The sequence below is a fragment of the Salvelinus fontinalis genome, chromosome 2 (genome assembly GCF_029448725.1).
Source record: "Salvelinus fontinalis isolate EN_2023a chromosome 2, ASM2944872v1, whole genome shotgun sequence".
Classification (NCBI taxonomy): domain Eukaryota; kingdom Metazoa; phylum Chordata; class Actinopteri; order Salmoniformes; family Salmonidae; genus Salvelinus; species Salvelinus fontinalis.
Window position 1 is genome coordinate 22,410,599 of NC_074666.1, and position 21,924 is coordinate 22,432,522.

The 21,924-nt window shown below is 43.4% G+C and overlaps 2 pseudogenes; one reads left to right on the forward strand and one right to left on the reverse strand.

The window, feature by feature from the left end:
* Positions 1–21,924, reverse strand: part of LOC129833706 (WD repeat-containing protein 70-like) — an 83,372-nt pseudogene that overhangs the window by 51,087 nt on the left and 10,361 nt on the right.
* Positions 1,182–4,069, forward strand: LOC129814271 (uncharacterized protein K02A2.6-like; annotated as a pseudogene).

Below are 21,924 nucleotides of genomic sequence, written 5' to 3' on the forward strand. Positions count from 1 at the left end.
TCTTTGACCAAGATTCTGATGGAAGAACAGCTCAAAGTAGGAACAATTTATTATGATAAATCGTGTTTCTGTCGAAAAATGTTAATGGCTTAGGACGCCATCTTTTTTGACGTAGCTTCGCTTGGCGCAAACTGTATTGAAAAGTAAGGATAATTTAAAAAATGTAAATCCGCGATTGTATTAAGAATTAAATTGTCTATCAATCGCTGTCCACCCTATATTTTTTAGTCACGTTTATGAGTATTTATGTATACGACTAGATCACTGTCTAATGTGGCGCAGGACATTTTCTGACCAGCTGGGCTACTTTTCTCATTGTCTAACCATGATTTTGGTGGCTAAATATGCACATTTTCGAACAAACTGTATATGTATGTTGTAATGTGATGTTACAGGAGTGTCATCTGAAGAATTCTGAGAAGGTTAGTGAAAAAATTTATATATTTTGGCGATGTTTACGTTATCGCTCTCTTTGGCTAGAATCAATGCTGGTGTAATGTTTGCACATGTGCTATGCTAATATAACGATTTATTGTGTTTTCGCTGTAAGACACTTAGAAAATCTGAAATATTGTCTGTATTCACAGGATCTGTGTCTTTCGATTAGTGTATGCTGTGTATTTTTACGAAATGTTTGATGATTAGTAGTTAGGTAAACACGTTGCTCATTGTATTTATTCTAGTCCATTTGTGACGGTGGGTGCAATTGTAAACTATGACATCTACCTGAAATATGCACATTTTTCTAACAAAACCTATCCTATACCATAAATATGTTATCAGACTGTCATCTGATGAGCTTTTTTCTTGGTTAGTGGCTATCAATATCTTAGTTTAGCCGAATTGGTGATAGCTACTGGTGTTGGTGGACAAAGAAAAGATGGTGGATTATGCTAATGTGTTTAGCTAATAGATTTACATCTTTACATATTGTGTCTTCCCTGTAAAACATTTTAAAAATCGGACATGTTGGCTGGATTCACAAGATCTGTGTCTTTCATTAGCTGTATTGGACTTTAATGTGTGAAAGTGAAATATTTAAAAAATATATTTTTTTTGAATTTCGCGGCTCTGCCTTTTCAGTGGGGGTGGGGGGGGTGTGCCGGTAGCGGGCACCCCGGGGATAGACAGGTTAAACACAGTGACTTCTCCCAGCAGTAGCATAATATGAGTGACACCAGATATTGAAGGCAAACCCCTCAAAATGGAGCTGGACACAGGATCTGCAGTGTCTATAATTTCCACTACTGTCTACAATGAGTACTTCAAGGCTATCAAGCTGAAGAACACAAATGTGTTGCTGAAGACCTACTCAGGAGAGAGATTGAGCCCAATGGGGGCGTTGCAGGTCAGAGTGAGCTATGGGGGGCAAACACAGCAGTTACAGCTGTATGTGGTGCCTGAAACTGGCCCCCCATTATTTGGCAGGGAATGGCTTTCAAAAATAAAGCTGAACTGGTGTGATTTGAAAATGCTCCACACGTTCCAGTCCAAAGAGAAAGACACAGACCAAACACTGGAACACTTGCGGAAGAAATACAGCACAGTTTTCAGTGATCAGATGGGAACAGTAAAAGGCTTCACAGCAAAACTTGTACTGAGAGATGACGCAACCCCAAAATTCTGCAAAGCCAGATCGGTTCCATACTCCCTGAGACCAAAGGTGGAAGCGGAAATCGATCGCTTGCAGGATACAGGGATCCTGACGAAAGTGGACAGAAGCGAATGGGCCACACCCATAGTTCCTATTGTGAAGAAAGATGGGTCTGTTAGAATGTGTGGGGACTTCAAGGTAACTGTGAATTCAATGTTGCATGTGGACCAATACCCCTTGCCACGTCTGGAGGACATCTTTGCTGCACTAGCTGGTGGGAAACACTTCAGTAAAATCGATCTGAAACAGGCTTACCTGCAGCTACCGGTTGAAGAGAGCTCCAAACAGTACCTGACAATAAACACACACAAAGGTCTATACAGGTATAACCGCCTGGTTTTTGGCATCGCATCGGCCCCAGCCATTTGGCAACGAACTATTGACCAGATTTTGCAAGGAATCCCAGGAACTTAGTGTATCCTGGATGACAGGATCATAACAGGACGCACCGACAAAGAACACCTGGCTAACCTGGAAGAGGTCCTGAAAAGACTGAAAGAGTATGGTCTGCAGGCAAACTTACAGAAGTGTGAGTTCTTCAAAGACAAGATTGTCTTCTGTGGACATGAAATTGACCGCAATGGATTGCACAAAACACAGGACAAAACCGAGGCAGTAGTACAGGCACCACGACCACAAAATATCACAGAAGTGAGATCTTTTGCGGGACTGATCAATTACTACAGAAGATTCCTCCCAAACCGTTCAGCAGTACTCCAGCCTCTAAATCAGCTCCTGGAAAAGAATAAGACATGGCGGTGGACAGAACAGTGTGAAAATGCATTTCTGGAGGCAAAACGACTCATCACATCTGAACAGGTCCTGATGCATTACGACCCTGAACTGCCAGTGAAGTTGGCTTGTGATGCGTCCCCTTATGGCTTAGGGGCCGTCCTTTCACACACACTGAAAGATGGGTCAGAGAGGCCAGTTGCATTCGCGTCACGAACATTGAACGATGCAGAGAAAAATGACTCACAAATCGACAAAGAAGCACTGGCGCTAGTGTGGGGCGTCAAGAAATTCCACGCATACCTATATGGCAAGCGTTTCACACTGGTTACGGATCACCAGCCGCTGCTTTCCATTTTCAGTCCAAAGAAAGGCATTCCGGCAATGACAGCAGCCAGGTTACAGCGATACGCCTTGTTCCTTGCCAGTCATATGCATGACATTGAGTTTAAGCCGTCGTCCCTCCACACAAATGCAGATGGATTATCCAGACTGCCATGTACAAGAGAAAGACAAAGGAGTGTGGATGCAGTGGACATTTTCCATACCGCTCAGCTCGAGGCACTACCGGTCACAAGCACAGTTATCAAACAGGAGACAAGGAAAGATGTGACCTTGTCAAAAGTGTACACCTACACCATGTCAGGATGGCCAGCTACTGGCAGAAAGGAGCTGACTCCGTATTTCCAGCGGAGAAATGAAATTACAACGTACCAAGGATGTTTGATGTGGGGAATGAGAGTCATGAAACCCCAGAAATGCCAACATCAGGTTTTGCAGCAACTACATGAAGGTCATGTTGGGATTGTCAAAAGGAAGCTGCTCGCAAGGAGCCACTTCTGGTGGCCAGGTCTGGATCAACAGATAGAAAATATGGCAAAGAACTGTAGCGGATGTTTGGAAACCCTTCACATGCCTGCTCCTGTCCCAGTCCACCCTTGGGAATGACCCACAGAGCCATGGCAGAGAATTCATGTGGACTACGCTGGTCCCTTTGAAAAGCACATGTTTCTGGTTATAGTTGATGCCCATTCCAAATGGCCAGAGGTGTTTTGCACTGACTCCTCCACCTCAGCTCAGACGATAGAGTGTCTCAGAACAACGTTTGCACCACGCTTCGGATTGCCGCTGCAGCTAGTAAGTGACAACGCGCAAGCTTTTGTAAGTGACGAGTTTACAAGATTCATGTCAGTAAATGGAATCAAACACTCAACCTCAGCTCCGTACCACCCTGCCACCAATGGGCTGGCAGAACGCTTTGTGCAAACCCTAAAGCAAGGACTCCGTGCAGCAAAACGAGACGAAGGGACTTTGCAAACAAAACTGGCCAAGTTCCTGTCACGCCAAGTTCCTGGCCTCCTACCGAAACACCCCACATGCCACGACAAATGAAAGCCCAGCCGCACTGATGTTCGGGAGACCTCTCCGCACATGGCTGGACATCATGAAGCCTAACAGGCGTAATGAAGTGCTGAACAAACAAGCCAAGATGCTCTCCGGTGGCCGGGAGCGCCATCTCCAAACAGGACAGGAAGTGATGGTGCGAGACTACAGAGGAGGAGGGAAATGGACAAGAGGGACCGTACATACACAAACGGGACCCAGAACTTACCAGGTTCAAGTGAGCCCAGACATAATGTGGCGGCGTCACATTAACCAAATGCATTCCACGGAAAACAGCACAACAATTGAGAGAGAACAGGCACAGAGAGCAGCTGAGAGTGACACATAGGGAACTGTAGAGGGCGGTGTGGCAGTAAAGAGACCCCAGGCTGAAAGAAGGGAACGTGTTGATGAAGGTGCTGCTATAGCAGAAGCTATAAGGGAGCAAGCACACACTGAGGTTGTTCAGGAGCCTCCAGACAATCCTAGGCGCTACCCAGAACGAAGGCACCGTCCACCAGACAGACTGGACTTATAAACAAACAAACAAAAACTAACTGTTCAAGTTCAAATTAAAAGATGCAAAATAACTACAACAAGTTCTGGGAAGTGTTTCAGTTGTGGTTTGGTAAAAGTAACTCTGATTGTATAAGAGAGGGAATGTTATGTTCTGTTAATTACTGATGTCCCCTTTAAGAATGGAGCATCCTTGGTCATGCGCAGGTTGTTCTATGTTATTCTGGTACTAACTGATTCCAGTAAAATGTGAAGCTCCACTACCATTTCTTGTATTCAGAGTCTCTCTTATTATATAAATAAGTAACAAGAGCTAAGACACTACACAACATATCATACTGAAACACTCTTCTGAAAGAAGGGAGTTGTGTAGCGACCCTAGTTTATAAGCTCAGATATCGACTGCTTTTGGGGCACAGTTGATGGCGCACTGGGCTTCAGGCAAGAATGTTGAGGGTTCGAGCCGTACTCCCTGCCTCCTTCATTTCAATATAGTAGACTCATAGTCAGTTCTTCTGAAATACATTTTCTTCATATGATGTTTCTTTAAACCTGCCTAAAATAAAATAAAATATTTATTGTGATGGTGTATATTAAATTAATTTATTAGACTTTAAATATAGCTGTTCCAAAGGCGAGCATCAGCAGCTTGTATACGTGGAGAAGCTAAACATGTTTATGTTATTAATTAACGCACAATTACCGTGAGACCGGCAGTCATTTGCATGAAAATAACCAGCTGATAAAACTTCATGACCGCCACAGCCCTTACTGTGATGCTTTATCACATATTTTCAGAGCAAAACTGAACAGTCAGGCAAATGTGGAGAATGCTTCCCAGGAGCCAAAATAGACAATTAACCATGCAGTCGGGATCAGAGAGATGGAATGTACACTTTGATTACCTAATTGCATAATTAACTAATAGTGGAAAAGTACAGAAGAGAGTAGATGTGATTAGGCCTCCCAGCAACATCCATGTCTGCCCACTCCATCATCACACCCCACTACAAAGAAGACTGTTACATCACTGGCTATTTTTCCCTAGGCTAGAGTTAGGATGAGGGTTAGCGTGTGGAGCCAAGCCTATATTCTGTACTACAGTACAGACTGGACTGTTGACCAAAACCTCCAGGCTATTTCTGTGGTTCAAACCCCAGGTGGGAAATGTTACTCTTCTGTTGTTGTGCTGTTTACATGCACTCAAAATATTCCAGCTCACCATGAATAACATTACGCTAAAGTCTAGGGCCACCCAAATAAGGTTGTATAACAAGTCTACTAAGCTAGGAATTGATTTACTGTGTGTGTTGCAGAGAAAACCTAGCTAGTAATTCACAGTTCTCTCTCACAAGCTGTTCACAACCTTAGCTGAACCCTCAAATCTGACATTTTCACTCTAGGATTTCTCCCCAGGTGGAGCAACAATAGGACACCTCCCTTTAACACACAACTACAGTACATACCTCCCTTTTAACATAAAACTGCAATGTGTTACCTTTTGGGCGACCTGACAAAATTAACATAGAAAAGTTTGTTCTAGTTCTGTCATTCTCATTGAATGCAAGTCTAAGTGGTATATCGGTTCTGTGTGTGCTACGTCTATGTTTCCTGTTTTTCAATTTAGTTTTTGAGTCTTTTAGTTTCGGTTTTGAAAAGCAGCTTCAAACAGCTGAAAGAAAATACTATATATTTGGTCATGGAAAATATATTTCACAGCGGTTTAAATGGTACAATGATTCTCTACACTATACTTGCTTGTTTTGTCACAAACTGAAATTAGACGAACTATTCGAATTTTATCAACCAGGAAATGGCATAGTACATCTTTAAAGCAGCATACCTCCGCTTTAACCTAGACCAGCATTTATCCCCTATATTCTTCTGGGTGGGTTATATCTAATGTAAATGGTTATCCCTCCCAGTGACCAAAAACAAAAGATGGTCGGCTAACAAGTACACAGCTTTGCACACTCTTGGCATTCTCTCAACCAGCTTTATGAGGTAGTCACCTGGAATGCATTTCAATTAACCGGTGTGCCTTGTTAAAAGTTCATTTGTGGAATTTATTTCCTTAATGCGTTTGAGCCAATCAGTTGTGACAAGGTAGGGGTGGTATACAGGAGATAGCCCTATTTAGTAAAAGAGCGGGTCCATATTATGGCAAGAACAGCTCAAATAATCAAAGAGAAATGACTGTCCATCATTACCTTAAGACATGAAGGTCAGTCAATCCGGAAAATTTCAAGAACTTTCTTTAAGTGCAGTCGCAAAAACCATCAAGCGCTATGATGAAACTGGCTCTCATGAGGACCGCGACAGGAAAGGAAGACCCAGAGTCACCTCTGATGCAGAGGATAAGTTTGTTAGAGTTATCAGCCTCAGAAATTGCAGCCTAAATAAATCCTTCACAGAGTTCAAGTAACAGACACATCTCAACATCAACTGTTCAGAGGAGACTGCGTGAATCAGGCCTTCATGGTCAAATTGCTGCAAAGAAACCACTACTAAAGAACACCAATAAGAAGAAGAGCCTTGCTTGTGCCAAGAAACACGAGCAATGGACGTTAGAAATCTGTCATTTGGTCTGATGAGTGAGTTTCTTGAGATTTGTTTCCAACTGACGTGTCTTTTTGAGACACAGAGTAGGTGAACAGATGATCTCCGCATGTGTGTTTCCCACCGTGAAGCATGGAGAAGGTGTGATGGTGTGGGGGTGCTTTGCTGGTGACGCTGTCTGCGATTTATTTAGAATTCAAGGCACACTTAACAGCATTCTGCAGCGATACGCCATCCCATCTGGTTTGCGCTTAGTGGGACTATAATTTGTTTTTCAACAGGACAATGACCCAACACACTTCCAAGCTATTTGACCAAGAAGGAGAGTGATGGAGTGCTGCATCAGATGACCTGGCCTCCATAATCACCAGACCTCAACACAATCCCCAGACCTCAACCCAATTGAGATGGTTTGGGATGAGTTGGACCACAGAGTGAAGGAAAAGCAGCCAACAAGTGTTCAGCATATGTGGGACCTCCTTCAAAACTGTTGGAAAAGCATTCCAGGTGAAGCTGGTTGAGAGAATTCCTTGAGTGTGCAAAGCTGTCATCAAAGAAAAGGGTCACTAAATATAACATGTATTTTGATTTGTTTAACACTTTTTTGGTTACTACCTGACTCCATATGTGTTATTTCATAGTTTTGATGTCTTCATTATTGTTCTACAATGTAGAAAATTGTGGGGGGAAAAGAAAAAACCTGGAATGAGTAGGTGTGTCAACTTTTGACTGATACTGTATGTATTACTGTATACATTCGTTTTTGACATGTATATTTGTCACGTCCTGACCATAGAGAGTCCTTATTTTCTATGGTGGAGTAGGTCAGGGCATGACTGGGGGGTTAGTCTAGTTTATTATTTCTATGTGGGTGTTCTAGTTTTCATGTTTCTATGTTGGTGATTTGTATGATTCCCAATTAGAGGCAGCTGGTATCGGTGTCTCTAATTGGGGATCATATTTAAGTAGTGTTTGTTCCCATCTGTGTTTGTGGGATATTGTTTTGAGTTAGTGCACGTAGCACCTCTGTAGTCATTGTTAGTTAATTTGTTTTTGTCTTTGCTAAGTTTCACTTTATTATTAAAATGATGTGGAAACCATATCGCGCTGCAGTTTGGTCCGATAATTATTCCAGTGAATGTGACAATATTCTATCACATACACTTTAATGTCTGCTTTTAAATTATATTATGTTACCTAAATGAAAAAAATATACAAATAAAATAGAAACATTTTCCTTAAAATATATATTTTTTAGAGCGTACTAATGTTACTTTCCCCACTACAACAACAAAAATACTTAAATACTTACTTAAATGTACTTTTGACCTTGTAAAATTCCATTCATTCCTATGGAGGACTACTCCTACTGGGGAGTGCCAATATGGTCGACTGGTGTATTCAAAGCCCCTCAATGACCAATACATAGCATCAGAAATCCAGAGTTTATATACGTAATTGGTAAATACCTATCCATCCGTTTACCACACAGTCCTTCTTCTATATCACACCAGATACAAGACAGATGTAAAAAACAGATAGGATGTTTTAAAATAAAGCTATTTACCAAACACAAACAGCACTTTCCCACCTATGGCTTTATTTACTGCTGGGTCCTATTTAGTGTTGGTGACCTTTTGACTCTGACCCCATTACGAGGTCCAGTCAGATTTTACCACCCAGCTCACATCCTGTCCTTCTCCTCTCAGTCCTCTATGTGTGACTAACCACACTGTGTGCGCCAGTGTGAGACAATGTTGAGGTTGTGTGTGTGTGTGTGTTTGTTTGTTTGTTTGTGTCAGTCAGATGGCGTTGAAGTGGTTTGTGTGTGTGTAGGAGAGAGAGAGTGTGAGTCAGTGTGTGAGTGTGCGAGCGAGAAAGCAAGACTCATGTTGAGGTTCCGGTCCTAGATCTGAATGGTTCCGTCCTGGCAGCCGGCTGCCACCAGCTTCTCATCTCGGCTCTACAGTAGGTGCAACAGGTGGGCGTGACTTTTTTCCCCTGCAGAGAGCGGGGTTTGAAGCACATCTTGTGATTCTTGTTAGAGCTCAGGCCCCATGTGCAGTAATACTGAGAACACAGTGAGAGAGGGGAGAGGTTGTGTGAACACCCCTTCAAATTAGTGGATTTGGCTATTTCAGCCACACCCGTTGCTGACAAGTTTATAAAATAGAGCACTCAGCCATGCAATCTTCATAGACAAATATTGGCAATAGAATGGCCTTACTGAAGAGCTCAGTGACTTTCAACGTGGCACTGTCATAGGATGCCACCTTTCCAACAAGTCAGTTCGTCAAATTTCTGCCCTGCTAGAGCTGCCCCGGACAACTGTAAATGCCGTGAAGTGGATACGTCTATTAACAACAACGGCTCAGCTGCGAAGTGGTAGGTCACACAAGCTCACAGAATAGAACCGCAGAGTGCTGAAGCACGTAAAAATCGTATTTCCTTAATGTCAACACTGGAGTGATGTAAAGCTTTTCGCCATTGTATTCTGGAGCAGTGGAAACGCGTTCTCTGGCGTGATGAATTACGCTTCACCATCTGGCAGTCTGACGGACAAACCTGGGTTTGGAGGATGCCAGGAGAACGCTACCTGCCCAAATGCATAGTGCCAACTGTAAAGTTTGGTGGAGGAGGAATAAAGGTGTGGGGCTGTTTGTCATGGTTCGGGCTAGGCCCCTTAGTTCCAGTGAAGGGGAATCTTAACGATACAGCATACAATGACATTCTAGACAATTCTGTGCCTGCAACTTTGTGGCAACAGTTTGGGGGAAGGCCCTTTCCTGTTTCAACATAACAAGGCCACCGTGCACAAAGTGAGGTCCATACAGAATGATTTGTCAAGAGCCCTGACCTCAACCCTATCGAACACCTTTGGGATGAATTTGCACGCCGACTGTGTGCCAGGCCTAATCACCCAACATCAGTGCCCGACCTCACTAATGCTCGTGGCTGAATGGAAGCAAGTCCCCGCAGCAATATTCCAACATCTAGGGGAAAGCCTTCCCAGAAGAGTGGAGGCTGTTATAGCAGCAAAGGGGGGACCAACTCCATATTAATGCCCATGATTTTGGAATGAGATGTTCGACGAGCAGGTGCCCACATACTTTTGGTCATGTAGTGTATCTAAGCCTTACCTCTGTGTATCATATCCCAGGGCTCGACATTAACACTTGCTCTTTTCTCTGGGACAAGTAAAAAAGATAAATCAGACAAGAAATTATAGATGTAACTTTTTTAAATGTGGGACCGGATGAGAGCCTTTGGAGTGACAGGTCAGGCAGATTGCCAGTTCTTGGCCACGCGCAGAGGGTATGTGATGTCTTTGTCTGCAGTGCGTTAGATAGACATGAAGAAATGCTCCGTTTGGGACGTTATTGTATATATATATGAGAAAAACATCCTGAAGATTGATTCTCAACTGAGTTTGACCAGTTTATTCGACTTTTAATATGAACAATATTGAAGTTTTCATTCATTGCGCAAATGTGTATGGACACGTAAGCCACACATGCTAGCCAAAGTTGCTAATTCGACAGAAGTAATGGACATTATAAAACAAAACAACGATTTATTGTGGAACTAGGATTCCTGGCACTGCATTCTGATGAAAGTTCAAAGGTAAGGGAATATTTATGATGTTATTTCGTATTTCTGTTGACTCCAACATGGCGGAGAATGGCTGAGCGCTGTCTCAGATTATTGCATGCTGTGCTTTTTACTAAAGTTATTTTTTAAATCTAACACAGCGGTTGCATTAAGAACCAGTGTATCTTTAATTATATGTTGAACGTGTATCTTTCATCAAAGTTTATGATGAATATTTCTGTATTTCACATTGCTATCTGTAATTACTTTCGCTATTTTGGAGCCATTTCTGAACATGGCGGCAATGTAAAACCACGATTTCTGGCTATGAATATGCACATAATCGAACAAAACATAAATCTATTGTATAACATGATGTCACATGACTGTCATCTGATGAAGTTGTTCAAAGGTTAGTGATTCATTTTATCTCTATTTGTTGGTTTTGTGAAAGCTATCTTTTCTGTGAAAAAATGGCGGTGTGTTTTTGGATATTATGGTGAGCTAACATAAATATATGTTGTGTTTTCGCTGTAAAACATTTTAAGAATCGGATATGTTGGCTGGATTCACAAGATGTTTATCTTTCATTTGCTGTATTGGACTTGTGATTTCATGAAATTATATTATATGATATCCCTGTGGCGCTAGGCTAGGCTATTCTAGTCAGCGTCTCTGATGAGAATGATCCCGGATGGGGGGTCCGTATTAAGCCTCAAAATACAACTTAGTTATAATTCTAATTCTATTTGAGGCTCCACATGTTGTCATGGAAAATAACGTTATTTCCAACAACCAATGAGCAACTCCATCGTCAATCCAGCTGCATATTGAACATTGAGATTGCCTAAAGGCCAATGACTTGGAGTGGCAATAAGGAGGCGCCAGAAGCCAAACTTTAATGAGACTTACATAAATATAAACTAAACGCCAGTCATGCTTGACAAATATAATGAAGGATAATTAACATTAACGTCTAAAGGCTTGATTTTGTCGACATACTCGAGGCACGGTTCGTTAAGATCAAATGATCCCAAGACCGGAGTGTGAAATACAGTGCCCGTTGCACACCGCAACATCACCCACCTCTGAGCAGAGGCGGTCAGTATTTTGTAACTATTTTACCATAAACTTAATTGCTTAAAACTTGGACGTTTTATGACACTTTATGAAGCATGTCTTACCTTCTTTCAAAGTAGCCTAGCCAAAATACGACAATCAAAATGTTGAGGGAATTATTTTATAAACACTTAATAGCCTATGCCATTGAAACCAGCACTTTTCTCATGTTCTATAGTTTTTTCAAAATCAGCTTTATTTCATTGTCCAGCAGCCAAAAGGCAGAATCCTAGTCATATTCGTAGCCCATGCTAGTGTTGCATCTTTGGATCTCCCACTTCTTAATTTCAAATTGATATTTTCATCTCCATCATATGAAACCGCTTGCGGCGTGCGGTGTGCTTTTTAGAATGGTGTGTTCCCGATAAATACATTTTGGAACATTCGCGAGTAGCCAACAACCATGTGTACATTGCTGAGCTTACAATATGAAGAAATACAACTATCAACATTAAGCTAAATAGTCTGATCTATTGCAATTTCCTTTAAAGAAAATGTTTATGTGCACTGGTTGTATGAATTTGTGATTTGTTGACCCAGAACTGTCCCAGTCTGTTTTTACCATATGCATGTTTTTAATCGGCTCAGGGACGACAGGATGCCCCAAATTTCGAGCCCTGAAGGAATTACTTTATTAAGGCATAAAAAGTATTTGGTTGTAATGTTGAAATATTTTATAGGTTACCAAGGGTGGTGAACCATCCTCCAGGAGAGCCTTAAAAGGATCAGTGTTGTATTTTGAGATAGGCTTGAATATGCAAAAAAGCCAATAGGCAGAGTGTAGCCGACATTTTGTCTCATTCTATCAACAGAGAGTAATGCATTTCATTTTGTAAAGTGGTTTCTTGCGTAATGCAAGGATGTAAAAATGGTGTTACAGTGACTTGATCTTCTGGACAAGTAAAAAACTGAAATCAGTCCTACTTGTCCCAAGGACAAGTGGCAAAAAAAAGTGAATGTCAAGCCCTGTACCCCCTACTAGAAATTCATCAAATTCATTAGCAACACGCCATCATACCATCATTTCATTTTTACCCAAGTATTCTAAAAGCTCTCCTATTACAACTCCACAATTCCTCTCACCTCTTAAGTCCCATCGTATAGATGCTCCCTAGTCTCCCGAGCCCCTCCATATCAGTCAGATGTGTGTTGAAGGGTGAGAGGTTATGTAACAGAGCAGAGAGACAGAGCACTAGATCAGCCTGACAGGCATGTCTGAAGCCTCTATGAAATCCGGATTTTCTTCCCTACATCTGCGTAACACATTACTGACCCATGCTGCAGACTGACTGGGCAGGATGGGCAGGGAGGGAGGTATTAAAAACACATATTTCCTAACACAGACTTGTACACAAACACAGCTGGGGTGGCTGTACACACCACATATTTATTTATATACTGGATTCTTGACATAGCTCACTCTAACCTACTGTATCTACTGCTGCACATATCATTCCCTGTATATCTCGTGTAAATTCATCCTGTTTAGATACATTTAGATTATATTTGGATTACCGTTACAGTACTATTGGTTGTCAATTGGATTTGTTCAGACATTTCTTGATTTCTTGTTCTTTCAGTTTAAAAAAAAGTTTTTTTGATTGATTATTTGTGTACCTGTTTGACATTTCACTGTATTGTCAGGAGCTACAGTAGTAACACATGTCATTGCATTGTCAGGAGCTACAGTAGTAACACACATTTCACTGCATTGTCAGGAGCTACAGTAGTAACACACATTTCACTGCATTGTCAGGAGCTACAGTAGTAACACACATTTCACTGCATTGTTAGGAGCTACAGTAGTAACACACATTTCACTGCATTGTCAGGAGCTACAGTAGTAACACACATTTCACTGCATTGTTAGGAGCTACAGTAATAACACACATTTCACTGCATTGTTAGGAGCTACAGTAGTAACACACATTTCACTGCATTGTCAGGAGCTACAGTAGTAACACACATTTAGCTGCAACTGCTGTAACATCTGCTAACTGTAGACAACCAACTAATAAACTTTGATTTGTATGATGTATTGTTGAGTCAGTTCTTTAACATCAACACGGTTGGTTTTCCATCCTAAGGATGTCCTAAGGAGGTAGGTTCCACCTCACTCAACATTATAACCTTCACTTAGCACCTATGTTCAGTACTTCAGCCCTTTCAAGAGGTGAAGGAGATAGACAAGAGGTGGGGGGAGAGGGTGGAACATAAGTGAAAGGACAGGATGAGAGAAACTAAAGAGAGAGATGGAGTAGAGAGTAGAGACAGAGGGGACAGTAAGGAGGGGGACGGAGAAGGATAGGAGGTCAATGGAGGCCAACTAGCTCAAACATGAGTGGTAGGGGGCAAACACTAGAGGCGCCTGCTGCCATGTGTCAGCCTAGCAGACCGGCCTTGTCCATGTATGTCTCTCTGACCCAAACACACACATACTTGGACACGCTCAGTCTGGCATGTCTCTCTAACCCACTGCCTGCTTCAACAGGCCTGACCTTGAGGGTCACGGGGTCAGGAGGGGAGCATAAACACACAGACTGACAGAGCTGCTACTAACAGCCAGGCATGGAATCCTCCATGGCTCGCTACACACTACAACAGTGAGACACTCACTCAACTGTGGTTAGATACATTTGACATGGTGACACAGATGCCAGCCAAAGACGGACCATCAGAGAGTATTGTCAGAAATGTAATAAACCTTACAGTTTTACAAGGGTTTAACAATGCTGCTAGCACAAAGTGCTTTCAGGTTGATCCTTGTTCTAGAAACGAAACACTGACCATGTTTAGTGCGTGCTGTAAATTTGTATATGTGCGTGTGTGTGTCATGGTGTGTGTGTGTGTGTGTGTATGCATTGCATACGTGTCCTATGTGACAGGAGTGTGCAGGGTGACAGATTGTTCCACCTGCTCTCTCACAGACGTCTCTATTGTGTTTACATAGGAGCCTAGGCGTCTGTCCGGACACTAAAGACAACAGAACCTTCAATGGAGCCGCACACAACACCAGGAATTCAATTCATCTCAGCAGGTTTCTTTCTAAAACATGGCCCTGATGGCTGACCAGGGCAGGAGCAGAGAGGCCACTGCCACCCCACCACGGCTGGTCCGACCCTGGGTCTCTCACACATCTCAGCAGCTAGGAAAGCAAGGCTGGGAAGGAAGGCGAGTGTGGTCGGAATGCTCTATTCCAAATTAGTTGGGAAGTTGTAGGGATTCAAGAAATGGCAGAAAAGTAATGCAAAAGCCACTGGATTGGCTTAAAGGGACATCCAAGATATTTAGGAGCTGCACCTCATGTTTCTTCTAATGAATTCCTTTTGTGAACCTCTAACCTTGCCTTCTTTAGAAGGGTGCTACGTTCCTGTGTGATGAATGAACAACTTGGCAACCATCTCACAAGTCCCAACTCAATTCTATTCAATGAGGTGACAAAACATTCATGTACAGTATAATCAACAAACACAAAGTACCACTGCACCCTTTATTTCCCTTCCCCAACAAGCCTGTTTTCCCCTCAATCAGCACTCCCCTTCTTCTGTGTGAGCGCTTAAAGACCCAAAGGGGTGAATGTGATAAAAGACGAGAGCCATACAGGCTCAGTCATGCGTGTGGTTTACGAGGTAACACAGCTGTTCACACATCAACCCAGGAGTAAGGCATCACTCCCAGGCCTCCACCTCTCCCCCACTTCCTCCCTGCCTTCAGATGCTACCATTGGGACAGTCTTTAGGTCTGCCAGGGACGGGTGGCTGGGAGTCTAGGACAGCTCCACAGATGGAGGGATAAGCAGGAGAGGAAGAAAGGAGAGGCTGATCAAAGCGCTGGGGCCTGTGTGTGTCAGGTTGTGTTATAAGGGATGGGGCCAGGCTGTGGGGCCCGCTGAGGTTCTGTTATTACTAATGGGGATTATAGAGGAAGATGGAAGCTGCTCCATCTCAGGGGATGTAAAAGATAAGGAGGGGAAAGTAACAGGGAGAAAGTCCAAACAGGGGTAACGCCACTGCTGGTTGTCAAAGAGGAAGTGGAGCAGTCAAGAGACTTAGGAGAACACAGTAGGTTCAACCAGACATCCAGGTGCGGCCGTCAACTGATAAGACGTTTACTTATATATATAGCCTACTTAGTGCACGAACATAGTACTGTATACATAATATAATATCCAGAATATTGTTATGCTATTCCTGTGTGTGTGTGTGCGTGCGTGCGTGTATGTGAGTCTGTATACACTGGATATGAATCGACCTCAATAGTGAGATAAAGCTTATCAATATGGCCAACTTGGTTTAATGTATCATCACTAACCTCAATAAGTAAGGCAGTGGCATCCAAAGCCCAAATTACTGTAGCTCTTGAGTGAAGCCTAATCAAGCAGGTTGATTGGTTAAAAAGTTAAGTAAGAACAGGAGGAAATGACCATGAAATGATCGTTTCACTCCAATAGCCAGGAGTAGCCTGACCATAACAGCAGATCGAGGTAACAGAAGACACTGCTATCAGTTCAACATCCAATCCATCCGGTGCTGTGAGACAGCAGTCAGGTCAACAACAGTTCTTGAAAGTATCTGGTTTGTTTTATGTAGTACGTTCCAGGGCAGCAGGACATGGAACACTAGCTCTGTAAGGCAGGCGGAGCGCCGGGAGACGTGGTGTGAGAGACGCACTGGACTGTGGATGAACCTGGTGTGTTCGAGTGTCTCAACACCCCGAGACGCAGAGACATGTTCTCTCCGATCCCTGGGACGTCAGTCTGTTCTCCTCACTCAATTGTATTTGTCACATGCGCCGAATACAACAGGTGTAGATATTACCATGAAATGTTGACTTCCAAGCCCTTCACCAACAGTGCAGTTTTAAGAAAAACAAGAGTCAAGATATTTACTAAAGTAAAAACACAATAAACAGCAGCATACCACCCTGCATCCCACTGCTGGCTTGCTTCTGAAACTAAGCAGGGTTGGTCCCTGGATGGGAGACCAGATGCTGCTGGAAGTGATGTTGAAGGGCCAGTAGGAGGCACCCTTTCCTCTGGTCTAAAAGAAATATCACAATGCCCCAGGGCAGTGGTTGGTGACATTGCCCTGTGTAGGGGGTTGTCCTTCGGATGGGATGTTAAACGGGTGTCCTGACTCTCTGTGGTCACTAAAGATCCCATGGCACTTATCGTAAGAGTAGGTGTGTTAACCTTGGAGTCCTGGCTAAATTCCCAATCTGGCCCTCAAACCATCATGGTCACCTAATCATCCCCAGTTTCCAATTGGCTCATTCATCCCCCTCTTCTCCTATAACTATTCCCCAGGTCGTTGCTGTAAATGAGAATGTGTTCAGTCAACTTATCTGGTCAATAGTAAACAATAATGAGGCTATATACAGGAGGTACTGGTACCGAGGTGTTGAGGTAATATGTACTTGTAGGTAGGGGTAAAGTGACTATGCATTGATAATAAACAGAGGGAGGGGGGTAAAAAGTCCCGGTAGCCATTTAATTAACTGTTCAGCATTCTTATGGCTTGGGGTAAAAGCTGCTAAAGAGCCTTTTGGACCTAAATTTGGCGCTCCAGTACCACTTGCCGTGCGATAGAACAGAGAACAGTCTATGACTAGGGTGGCTGAATTCTTTGAGCCGTCCTCAGACGGCTCAGTATATAGGTCCTGGATGGTAGGAAGCTTGGACCCAGTGATGTACTGGGACATACGCACTACCCTCTGTAGTGCCTTGCGATAGGATGCTGAGCAGATGCCATACCAGGAGCTGATGCAACCAGTCAGGATGCTCTCGATGGTGCTGCTGTAGAACTTTTTGAGGATCTGAGAACCCATGCAAAATATTTTCAGTCTCCCGAAGGTGAATAGGTGTTGCCATCCCCTCTTCTCGACTGTCTTGGTGTGTTTGTACCGTGTTAGTTTGTTGGTGATGTGGACACCAAGGAAATTAAACTCTCGACCCGCTCCACTACAACCTCGTCGATGTGAATGGGGGCGTGCTCGGGTTCTCCTTTTCCTGTAGTCCACAATCAGCACCTTTGCCTTGATCCCGTTGAGGGAGAGGATGTTGTCCAACGAACACACTGCCAGGTTTCTGACCTCCTCCCTATAGGCTGTCTCGTCATTGTCAGTGATCAGGCCTACCACCGTTGTGTCATCAGCAAACTTAATGATGGTGTTGGAGTCCTGATTGGCCACGCAGTCGTGGGTGAACAGGGAGTACATGAGGGGACTAAGTACACACCCCCGAGGGGCCCCAGTGTTGAGGATCAGCGTGGCAGATGCGTTGTTGCCTACCCTTACCACCTGGGGGCAGACCGTCAAGTCCAGGATCCATTTGCTGAGGGAGGTGTTTAGTTCTAGGGTCCATAGCTTAGTGATGAGCTTCGTGGACACGATGGTGTTGAACGCTGAGCTGTAGTCAATGAATAGCATTCTCACGTAAGTGTTCTTTTGTCCGGATGGGCAGTGTAGAGCGCAATAGAGATTGCATCATCTGTGGATCTGTTGGGGCGGTATGCGAATTGGAGTGGGTCTAGGGTTTCTGGGATGATGGTGTTGAGATGAGCCATGACCACCCTTTTAAAGCACTTCACGGCTACAGACGTGAGTGCTACGGGTCGACAGTCATTTAGGCAGGTTACCTTGGCGTTCTTGGGCATAGGGACTACAGTGGTCTGCTTGAAACGTGTAGGTACAGTGCATTCGAAATTATTCAGACCCCTCGACTTTTTCCACATTACAGCCTTATTCTAAAATATATTTTAAAAAAATAATAATCTCAATCTACACACAATACCCCATAATGACGAAGCGAAAACTGGTTTATTTAAATGTTTATATTTTTATATTGCATTTACATAAGTTTTCAGACCCTTTGCTATGAGACTCAAAATTGAGCTTAGGTGCATCCTGTTTCCATTGATCATCCTTGAGATGTTTCTACAACTTGATTGAGTCCACCTGTTGTAAATTCAATTGATTGGACATGAAATGGAAAGGCACACATCGGTCAATATAAGGTCCCACAGTTGACAGTGCATGCCAGAGCAAAAACCAGGCCATGAGGTCGAAGGAATTGTTCGTAGAGGATTTTGCCGAGGCACCGATCAGGGGAAGGGTACAAAAAAAATCTGCTGCATTGAAGGTACAAGAACAGTGGCCTCCATCATTCTTAAGTGGAAGAAGTTTGGAACCACCAAGACTCCTCCTAGAGCTGGCCACCCAACCAAACTGAGCAATCGGGGGAGAAGGGCCTTGGTCAGGAAGGTGACCAAGAACCCAATGATAACTCTGACAAAAGTCCAGAGATCCTCTGTAGAGATGGGAGAACCTTCCAGAAGGACAACCATCTCTGCAGCGCTCCACCAATCAGGTCTTTATGGTAGAGTGGCCAGATGGAAGCCACTCCTCAGTAAAAGGCACATGACTACCCGCTTGGAGTTTGCCAAAAGGCACCTAAAGGACTCAGACCATGAAAAATAAGATCATCTTGTCTGATGAAACCAAGATCGAACTCTTTGGCCTGAATGCCAAGCTTCATGTCTAGAGGAAACCCCATCCAACCTGACAGAGCTTGAGAAGATCTGCAAAGAATGGGAAAACTCCTCAAATTACAGGTGTGCCAAGCTTGTAGCGTCATACCCAAGACTCGAGGCTGTAATCGCTGCCTAAGGTGCTTCAACAAAGTACAGAGTAAAGGGTCTGAATACTTATGTAAATGTGATCAATCTTATTTTTTCAGATACTTTTGAATGAAATAAAATAAAAAATCTGCAGTTTTTGCTTTGTCATTAAGAGGTATTGGGTGTAGATTGATGAGGAAAAAAACAATTTAATCAATTTTAGAATAAGGTTGAAACGTAACAAAATGTGGAAAAAGTCAAGGGGTATGAATACTTTCCGAATGCACTGTATTACAGACTCGGTCAGGAACAGGTTGGAAATGTCAGTGAAGACACTTGCCAGTTGGTCAGCGCATGCTCTGAGTACACGTCCTGCTAATGCGTTTGTGAATGACCTGTTTAAAGTTCTTACTCACATCGGCTACGGAGAGCGTGATCACACAGTCGGCCGGAACAGCTGGTGCTCTCATGCATGCTTCAGTGTTGCTTGCCTCGAAGCACGCATAGAAGTCAATTAGTTCATCTGGTAGATTTGTGTCACTGTGCAGCTCGCGGCTGTGCTTCCCTTTGTAGCCCGTAATAGTTTGCAAGCCCTGTCACATCTGACGAGTGTCAGAGACAGTGTAGTAGAATTCAATCTTATTCCTGTATTGACGCCTGTATTGACGCCTCGTAAGTGGGCATAGCAGGATTTCTTATAAGCGCCTGGATTAGTGTCCCTCCTGCTCCTTGAAGCGGCAGCTCTACCCTTTAGCTCAGTGCGATGAACTTATTGATAAAGCCGGTGACTGCTGTGGTATACTCCTCAGTGCTATCGGATGATAGCAAAATAGTCCTGTAGCTTAGCATCTGACCAGTTCCATACTGTGCAAGTCACTGGCACTTCCTGCTTTAGTTTTTGCTTGTAAGCAGGAATCAAGAGGATAGAGGGCGAGGGAGAGCTTTGTACGCTTCTCTGTGTGTGGAGTAACGGTGGACTGGAGTTTTTTCCCTCTGGTTGCACATGTAAAAATTAGGTAAAATGGATTTAAGTTTGCCTGCATTAAAGTTTCCGGGCCACAAGGAGAGACGCTTCTGGATGAGCATTTTCTTATTTGCCTATGGCCTTATACAGCTCGTTGAGTGCAGTCTAGTGCCAGCATCGGTTTGTGGTGGTAAATACCCAGCTACGAAAAATACAGATGAAAACTCTCTTGGTAAATAGTGTGGTCTACAGCTTATCATGAGGTACTCTACCTCAGGCGAGCAAAACCTCGAGACTTCTTTAATATTAGATTTCGCACACAGGCTGTAAATTGACAAATAGACACAGACCATAACCCACTCGTCTTACCGGAGGTAGCTGTTCTGTCTTGCCGATGCACTGAAAACCTAACCAACTGTATATTTGCCATGTCGTTCAGCCACAACTCTGTAAAACATAAGATATTACATTTTTAAATGTTCGGTTGGTAGGATAGTCTCGAACGGAGCTCATCCAAATTATTCTCCAATTTATTGCACATTGGCCAATTGGACAGATGGTAGAGGCGGGTTACCAACTCGCCAACAAATTCTCCCCTGTATCGGCGTCTCCTCTTCGTGTGAATGATGGGGATTTGGGGCTGTTCCTGGAGCAGCACTAAATCCTTTGCGTACGACTGGTTAAAGAAAAAGGAATTTGTCCATTTCGAAGTGAGCAATCACTGTTCCCATATCCAGAAACTCTTTTCGGTCATAAGAGACGTTGGCAGAAACATTATGTGAAAAAGAAGTTACAAATAATGCGAAAAAACAACACACACAAGTGGTTAGGAGCCCGTAACGGCAGTCATCCCCTCCGCCGCAATCTGACCTATCGCCATGGAGATCATACTAAATAGCCCTGTGATCTGGCTCAAGCCCTCCAAAAAGAATCTCCAGGCTCCATGATTTGGGCTGAGAGCTTAGGGTTACATATGGAAAAATGGGAGAAATACTCAGTTGACAAGCATGGTATGCCTGTGAAATGAACAACTAAGAGATGATCTCAAGAGCAGGGGGAGTGTCAGTTTACAGCGAGACAGGACACAACACACTTAGGCCTACAGTGTGAGAGACCTTAACATCCTTTACAATACTGATTCCTCACAATTGTTTAGATCATATGCATGGCATGGTGGGGTGTACTATAGGATAAAAACAGCAGACAGGTGGACGGACCTCCAGCACACATGCTGCTCTCTGGGGCCAGTCTTAGTCTACATCCCAGTCCTACAGCCAAGACCAGCATGTAGGGAATCCCTGGCATCCAGAAAAACATTCCTCACAGTGTTTCGGGTTATTGAGTGTGTGTGTGTGTGTGTGTGAGCCTACATCCCCATTACCCTGTATGAAAAAATGTCTGACTTAGTAAAACCCATAGCTTAATCTTGGCTAGGAATACTCCCACAGAGGAATAGACTCTTTACACTTTCTGGGGGCAAACTCTTTGGCCTGAAACATATTCTCCATAAGGCTTTCAAACAGGTCTTCTTTCAGCAGATAATTAGCAGATAACTCTGCACTTAGCAGGTAATTGGGCCCTAAGCATTAAATATTAGTATTATTTACTGCATTTAGCTAGAATGCATTTTGGCATGGATGCAAAGTGAATCTCAAATAAGAGAATGATGAAAGCGTCAACACAGTCCAACTCTAACTGCTGCTCAGTGCTTACCAATTGAACATGTCAACAGCAAATCAGACTCACACGGAAGACTCTCTACACCCCAACAGCATCCAAGACAGAATCTG